The sequence below is a fragment of the Triticum urartu genome, chromosome 5A, assembly GCF_056163025.1.
Source record: "Triticum urartu cultivar PI428250 chromosome 5A, HENAU_Tu73, whole genome shotgun sequence".
Lineage (NCBI taxonomy): Eukaryota > Viridiplantae > Streptophyta > Magnoliopsida > Poales > Poaceae > Triticum > Triticum urartu.
In genome coordinates, this window is record NC_141877.1 from 54,679,392 (window position 1) to 54,687,819 (window position 8,428).

At 46.6% G+C, this 8,428-nt stretch overlaps 1 long non-coding RNA gene and 1 pseudogene across 6 annotated transcripts; both read right to left on the reverse strand.

Moving 5' to 3' along the window:
- Window positions 1–547: 547 nt before the first annotated feature.
- Window positions 548–3,836, reverse strand: LOC125521887 (uncharacterized). Of its 6 annotated transcripts, none has more exons than XR_015603956.1 (4): window positions 3,399–3,836; window positions 3,112–3,335; window positions 1,989–3,039; window positions 548–894 (listed from the first exon to the last, which is right to left on the reverse strand). It is a non-coding gene; the product is annotated as an uncharacterized LOC125521887 (long non-coding RNA). The 6 variants fall into 6 exon arrangements; XR_015603959.1 differs by having other exon boundaries at window positions 548–2,533; window positions 2,937–3,045; XR_015603960.1 differs by having other exon boundaries at window positions 548–2,486; window positions 2,937–3,039; window positions 3,399–3,825.
- A 658-nt stretch (window positions 3,837–4,494) lies between these two features.
- On the reverse strand, window positions 4,495–5,256 carry LOC147967989 (uncharacterized; annotated as a pseudogene).
- Between the last annotated feature and the right edge of the window lie 3,172 nt (window positions 5,257–8,428).

Below are 8,428 nucleotides of genomic sequence, written 5' to 3' on the forward strand. Positions count from 1 at the left end.
AGAGTAGGAGCCGTAGGTATTGGACGAGTACTTGGCGTATTTGAAGTCATCTTGCACTTGTCGCTCGGCCTTGGTCGCTTGATGAACTAGCTCGAGAAGGTTTGAGTATGGTTGGAAGTCGGCAATCCGCTTGATTGGGTGCACTACACCATGACCAAAATTTAGGAGTCACCACATCTGCCAGGAAAAGTAGCCATTAGAGGCAGACTAACTGCCGGGAATGCTTTTTGCAGGCAATTAGGAACTGCCCTTGAAAGTCCCGTCGGGGAAAACAATTCCTGGCAGTTAGTATAAACCCCGGCAGATTCTCTGCCCTTCATATTCACACCTTCGCCGGCAGTTAGAACTATTCCCGGCATACAGCTTTTTCCCGGCAGGCTTACAATTCAGGGCGGACAGAAGAGTTCCCCGGCAGGTAAACTGCCTGTATTTGTGTCCACTGCGAACAAACAGATCTCCTGTATATTGTATACATGTATTTCAACAACTAGCATTTATCTTCAGTCTATTTTGTGTCATCTATATATAACAACACACATGCATCCAGTAATTAAGATTGCATCACTTAATAGATAATGTGTGCGTGTATATATATAAGCAATCTATCATCCATACATAGGTTCATAAGTCCAGGACAGCCAAAAGCACAAAATTCCATCATGTGTGCCTACGTGCACACATAGGCATACAAGTCCAGTAACAGAACATCCATCAGGTCTACATGTACACATGCATAGATTTGTAGGTTCGTAAGTCAAAGTATTACATAAAAGACAAAATGCAAAATATAAGATCTGGTTTTAGGTAGAAACATATCCCAGCAGAAGATCCTTTTTAGCTCACCAAACACACCTCTAGAAACTTGTGGATGCAAAGGGGCATTATACTGGTGACCTGTAAAAAAAGGAAATGGCCAAATAGATCAGCTTGGAAGAACCCATGTTCTAAACATAGAAGTTGCATGGCTGAAAAAGAAAATCAAATCATCCAAATGAAAAATACACATGTGTGTCACCCTGTATGTACTCATAAGAACAGATTATGCACTATGTATGGATCATCAGAAAGACCAATTTAACCTATCACTATAAATATTTACCAATAGTCACCTTCTTTTGGTATATTAGTTTCTTTTGATTGCTGTCAAGTTAATAAAACATTCAAAAACTGTAGGTAAGGATTAATTACTGGCAATCCAGTAGCAATGCAGGATGTCTTTTTTTGTACATGTTTGTTCTGTGTGTAGTGTGTACTAGTGCTAGACAGTGAGAATCAATAATTATGAGAATAATTATGAGAATGTATACCAACTGAACAGCCCTCTGATTAAATCTGCTACATGGGTTTCATAAAAATGTTGATTCAACAAAAAGAAGAGTTTGCAGGCACATAAATCATTTGCTGAAATGAATATAGGTTGCTCAAAATAAAAGAATGTTGGTTTGCTGAACATATAGTTGTGTGGTCCCTCTTATTAATCCATGATGTTTGTCCAAATTGTGTGCAAAGTTTTAGTAGTAGCTATAGAATTGTTTAAGAAACAGAGCTGCTGGTTGATTCAGAATAAAAGTACTTAAGCATGTGTTTGAAAGTAGGCACAATTTTAATCTTCCAGGAAAACCAAAAAAAGTACTAGTTGCTCAGGAGAAAATAAGAAACTTGTAGGCTCCTACTTTCAAACACATGCTTGACTCAGAAAAATAATTAGTCTTCAGCATGTGAGAGGAGAAAATATCATGTTAGCTCCCAGAGTGTCGATGCTTGCTATGATTGCTTTTCAGACAAGATGGCAAGCTATGATTGCTTTTCAATAGAATAGCCCTTGGGATCAGAACTAAATTTGTAATTCCAAATGGGTATAAAGGGATCCATGGTAAGGTCTAATTTTTGCAAGGGCTAGTTCATTATACGCCTTGCCTATTTAATAATGGAAACATAAATATCTTTTCATTAGTGTAATATTCAAGAATTCTAAGAAGATGTAATACCTTCTAGATGTGAGGACTGCTACCGGCTGTCATGGTTGCTTCTGCATAACTTTACAAACAACCTCGATCTGCATCCATAGTATTAGAACTACCTACTATGTCGTGTCACTGCATCACGGTTTGTTTGTACTACTAAATTTCAATCCTCGCCTAAATATCGCAAGCCAACACAAATCATTATTTTTTACAAAACTAAATAAGGCCTTGAAAGCATAAGTACTAGAAAAAGCAATCTTTGAGGTATTCGAAATTGAGTCAAACGATAACATGCAACGATAGAAACAAATTACAAGGTATTCAAACTAAAATCAAAAGATCCTGCAGTGTATAGAGCCTTATATAACAGGGTATGAGAAAATTATAACTTTCTTCTATGAGAGCCCCCAAAAGGACATTCATCGCAACCTTATACAGCAGCGTATAAGAGCCTTATACCTTATTATCTAACCTGCATATCAATCACAATCCCAGCTTTTTCCACAGTGCGCAAATATGATTCTGCAGTTTCCACGTCAACATTGGAGATAGTAAGCACAACTGTCAATCTGTCACATAGCAAAGAGTGAAATCCCTCTACAGAAAAACAAGATAGCACTTTTTTCTCAACAAAATACTGTATTCCGCCGTTTTCAGGACTATAGAAGTTTTGTCAAGAACATTAACTGATAAGATTGTACTGGAATGTGCACTCGACTTGGTGCTAGTGATTTGCATGGATATGTGTCATTTTTCTTAGATGGGTTGCTGCTGCATATTCATTCATAGCAGAATTGAAGATCCAAAAGGGAAGGATACTTTAGTTTTAGTCTAACCACACACACACACACACACACACACTACAGTACAGGTTGAGATTTGGTGGGTAGTACAATTGCATGTCCCCCGGCTAGATGATGAAGAAACAAAAATTACAGTACATGTTGAGATTTGGTGGGCATGAAATTGTACCTTTGCTTGAGGGCTGGCTTGGTCGTGGTGTTGATGCAGCGCGCCATGACGTGGGGAGGGCTCCTTCTCCTCCATGAACTTATTGAACATGTCAGGGGTCCTCCTGTGACTAACCCATCCGTCAGAGAAGAAATGAAGGAAGGAAAGGAGAGCAAATCAAGAGAGGGGGGCGGACCTTATCCCATATACTAGGGTGGAGCAGTGCCGGTTGTGGGCAAGGATCTGAGCCATGAAACGTGCCATGAAGACCTCCCGATGGTCCTTCTCCCGCTCCTCCGTCAGGTCCCTCTGGGCACCGTGGATGTGGTCGAACTTGAAGGTGTGAAACTATGATGGTTCTGCTGAATTCTTCTGCGGTAGTAGGACGAACTTGACGAAGACAGGAACCATGTCTGCGAACTGTAATTGCATCAAATCAGAAAGAGAGAGGGAGAGGCATGGGGAGGAGAAGAGGGGAGCGACCTTGTGGATGAGCTCCATGACTTGGGCATGGTGGATCTGGCTGCCGGCTGCCCTGCTGCTCGATTTTGACCGGATGCGGCGGCGGCTCTGGGCGGGGATGCGGGTGCGACGTGGATGTGGATGTGGATGGGCGGCGGCGTGCGTCAAAGGTGCGGGTGTGGTGAGTTGCCGATGGTGGCAGCGTGAGTATGTGATTCAGAGACGGCGGGGCTGGGTCGAGGCGGGGGTTTCAGGAGGCCGGCTGGGTGATGGAGGGGATGAAGGCGGTGGCGGTGGCGCTGGGCGGGGCGGGACGGCAAGGAGGGGGTGAGTCATCTGACGGCGCTAGGGTTGGCGGAGTCGACGGCGAGATGCAGTGCGGCAGCTGATGCGGGAGAACGATGGCAGCCAGATGCAGTGTGGATGCAGCGTGGATAAGGCCGTGTGGACGCGATGGGCTTCGAGGGCCTTCTAATTTTTCATTCTCCCGCGACTGAGCCTCGCACACCTTTTTGGGCCTCAATACTTTCATGTGCGCGCCGCGCTAACTTGGTTACTGGCTGTGATTTCGCCCTGAAATGGAATTTAGGGCAATTGGGCCGACCCTGAAGATGCCGGCAGATTGTCTGCCCGTGTGACTCCACAATTCCCGGCAGTTATGTTGACCTACATAATCTTGCCCGGCATATAGAGCTTTGGAGGCAGTTAATTGACCCCAATTCTTGATCATTCCCGGCAGTTAATTGCCCTTAAATTTTTGTCATGGTGTAGTGGTGGTTGAGGTTGTTCAAGAAGCGTGCCATTGTTTGCTCATCATCTTCCATGACTCGTATCATGGCAATCTCCATCTCTTGGTAGTATTCTTCCACCGTCTTCGTGCCTTACTTGAGGAGTTGCAACTTCTTGAAGAGATCACGGGTGTAGTGTGTAGGCACGAAGCGAGCTCTCAGGACATCCTTCATTTCCGTCCAAGTTGTGATTGGTGGTTTGCCTCTTGTATGTCGTCGCTCGATCACTTGTTCCCACCAACTGAGGACGTAGTCTTGGAACTCGAGGGAGGATATGGTGATCTTCTTTTCTTCGTCGTAGTTGTGAAGACGAAATATCTTGTCCAGCTTCAAGGCCATTGAGAGATACTCTTCGGGACCATTGCTTCTGGAGAACTTGGGCATGGTGAACTTGAGCTTGCCGTAGTGGAGTTCTTCATTGTAGTAGCGGTTTTGATGTCGCTCTTGCCGTGGAAGCAGGTCCTCAAATGCTCATTCCTCGAGTTGTCGCTGTTGGCGTGGAGGAGGGTCTTGAAGCACTTTCTCCCCTTGGTGTCGTTCTTGCCATGGAGGAGGACGAGGGATATGAGCTTGGTTTCTTCTTTCTTGTTTCTCTTCTAGTCGAGCGGTTTCTTCTTGTCGTGCTTGGCGAAGTGCATCTTCTTGTTCACGGACTTGGCAGTTGCACTCTTCGGCGGCTCTAGTGGCCTCGTTGAGTGTGTGTTGAGCTTCGAGTGCTTGAGCTTCACGTTTTAGGGATTGTGCTTCACGTCGCTCTTGTGCTTGTCAAATTGCCTCGCCGTCTTGAGGTGGTTGACGTTGCACTTGAGGATGTATTTGCTCTTGGTCCCTTGGTTGCTGTGCTTGTTGTCGCGCCCTTTCACGTGCTCGAACTCGGTCTTGTAAGCCATTGCCATGGAATGGATTTTCTTGAGCTTGGTGATCTTGGGGATCATTACGTCGAGGGGCTTGAGATCGGGGGGGGGGGGGCTTGTATCATAAGAGGAGTAGTCCGAAGATTGCCGACTTGAGCAGCGGCTTGAGTGGCGCCGTCTTGTTGACGATGATGAGGAAGACGGGCACCGCACAATCATGTTGCGGAGTTCATCCATTTGTGTAGAGAACTTGTCATCGATGTAGTCGCGGTTCCTTACTTCCGATTGACAAAGGTTGGCGGTGAGTTAGTCAAGGAGGTCACCCAAGGCTTCACTTTCTTGATGGAGAGCTCGTTGCGCGATGAAGAAGTGTCTCTTGGTGACGTAGCCGGGATCATCACCTTGCTCCTCGGAAAGCGGGTTCGCCGATGAACTTGGCCTATCCATCATAACCAAGTGGGGTGAGTAGGAAAATGAAAGAACAATACGGAAGTTACCTTTTCCGAGGATTGAGGATGTAACAAGTGTCACTCAATGTAATGCCACAATACGAGAATTAGAACCGGGATTGTTTCTCACACCTACAAGTAAAAGGCTTATGGAGTAGCTTGGTTAGGATGGTGGCAAAATTTCAAGCAAATGTTAGTCAAGATATCGATAAGGTTGAGAAGGTTCACAAAAATGCAAGTAAAGCAAATAGATCAAACCCAAGGATATCACTAGGAACACACACACAGAAGATAGATGGGATCTGCACAACCAAGGGGTCAGCTCAAAATGTGCAACCACGGAAAGTGCTCTTGTTGTGCGAATGCTAGAGAGACGCTAGCTCGATTGCTCAAATGGGCAAGATACGCTTGTGCACCAACCTACGATAGAAACGTTCCGTCTTCAATCCCAACTATGCTATGTATGTGGTGACCAAGATGATGTGTCGATGCAAAATGGCTCAATGCTATTGCTTACAAGCTCTTTGTTTCTCCTCTTTTGCTTAAAATCTTTTCTTTCTTTCTTTTTTCTATACTTGATGCTCGAGCTAAGTATGATATGAGACAAGTATGTAAGATATGCATGTGAGAGACTTATGGCACTAAGATGATAACAAGATCACTACGGTGCACAATAGCGTGGCCCGACAATTCTCAACTCGCTAGTCTCGATGGGTAAGAAACGCAAAATGGCTCGGGCTATCAATGCAAAAGCAAGGGTAAGTGTCGTCAATGTTACCGTCCTTTCTTACGATTAGCGGTGAAGATGACTCCGAGGCGATGATGAATGGCGGAGATGTCGATGTCACACGCTCCTAAGTAGCCGAAACACCTTTGGAAACAGAAATCGCAACTCAAAATCGGTCAAATGCGAAAGGTGGGTGCTTTTGTGATGATTTTTTGATGGAGGCTAATGGTGGTGGTAATGATATGAGTGGATGGGGGATGTCAAGAGCTTCCAAACGAGCTAAAGAACACAAAAAATGGACTTGGGAGTTGGAAATTAGGGTCAAATTGGTGGTGTAATTGGGCTGATTCGGGGAGGTGCGGGCACCCGGGGGTGGGAGGTGCTGGTGCCCATGGTGGTCAGGGGGAAATGGCCCGGGGGTGCAGGTGCCTGGTGGTTCGAGGTGCAGGCACCCGGTGGTCGTCGATTTGGGCGGAAATTTTGGGGGAAATGCAAAATTCCGTGGATTTTGTGGTAGGAAGGGTGGGGATTGTTGGGGAGGGGCTAGATCCACTTGCCAAACATCAAATCCATGGACCAAAACAACCAAATCTCACAAGATCCAACAAATTGCAAGAAAAAAAATTTGGGGCTATTTTTGTGGGGATTTTCGAATTTGGACAAAAACAACAAAATCAAGCTAGCAAATGGGGGGGATGGGACTCCAAGATGTGAATCAACCTTGCTCATGATACCAAGATGTTGTAGGGTGAAACCCTGGAGAGGATCTTTCCACACTTGGAGGGGGCAAAGAGGAAGAACAACTCAAGAACACAAGGAACAAATCACTCAAACAAACCCAAATATCACATCCAGTAGAGTAGCATACATGAGATCCACAAAATTACATGAACAATTCAAGGAAAATAGCACTAGGATAAAGTTCATCCCACTAGGTGAGGTCTTGCATCCAAGAGGATCTTCTCCAAGAGGAGCTTCTCCAAGAGGAGGTCTAGATCTCCTAGAGGAAGAAGGTGAGCAAAGCTCTCTCTTTGTGTTCTAAATACTTTGCTAACCTCTCAAACAAGCTAGTAGATGGGTACTTATAGTCTAGGGACGGAGTAGGAGAGGAGAGGGGATACAAGGTCAAAGACCCAAAGAGGCACGCAGGCCCTCGCGGAGTGGTCCGGGCACCCGGGGCAAAGGGGCCGGGCACCCAGACCAGCCAGAGACCGCGGCCAGGTTCGGCCGGGCACCCAGGGCGAAGAGGGCCAGGCACCTGGCCCGTACGGGGGGCGGCTGGGAGGTGGCCGGACACCCGGGGGCCCGGGCACCCGGGGTTGCATCAGGCGACCGGCTGGGAAGGGGCCAGGCACCTAGGGGTGCGGCTGGAGGCTGCGCTGGGGCCCGGGCACCCGGGAGCCAAGGGGCCGGGCACCCGGACAAAGCAGGGGCAACGCCCAGGTGGGGGTGGCCGGGCACCTGGTGTTGGAGGGGCCGGGCACCCGGGTGTCCAGGGGGTTTGGCCATCTTGCGCCCTTTTTCACTCTTCTCGTTCACCTCTCCTCTCCCTTGCTCCATGGATGCTTGAGTCTCCGTCTCCTCCTTCACACGACCATCTTTGATGTACCTAAGAATGCACAGCGTATCTCTTTGAGGTAGAATCTCATTCTCATGTGAAACCGAACGAAAATCGGAGAGGAAAGAAGTGACCTCGTTCTCAATGTTGCGTGCACGTGCTCTTGTCATCGGTCCTCTCGGTGCTTGTGGTGGTGATGGAGTGTCGATGCGGGTAGTTGAGGGATGCTCCGCATTAGAACGGCATACGATGTCTCGTAGGCAGGCCGCAAAGCCAAAAAAGAGAGCATCAGGATAACCAGAGTAAAGCACGTACCATAGGGGGCCTCTGCAGGTGCTGCAACGATCATGGTGTGGCATGGTAGGACGTGCGCTGAATTGAAGGGATCACCTTTAGGAGCATAGTAGGGTGGCCATGGTATATCCATCCTGCCTCAGGGAATCACATAGCATGTTCTGTCATAGCCCTACAAAACAGACGAAAGATTACTACTTGTACTAACCTTGTCAAGTGTGTGCATGTAACAAATGTTGGACATAACTAAACATGGAAGAATGAAATGCAACATATGGAAGAATTGAATGCTCATTACTTTCTCTTTGCTTTTTGCGAGGATCATTACTCTCCCATTAACAAGGCTAAAACATCATAATAAGAATTAACACTAATCTTCAA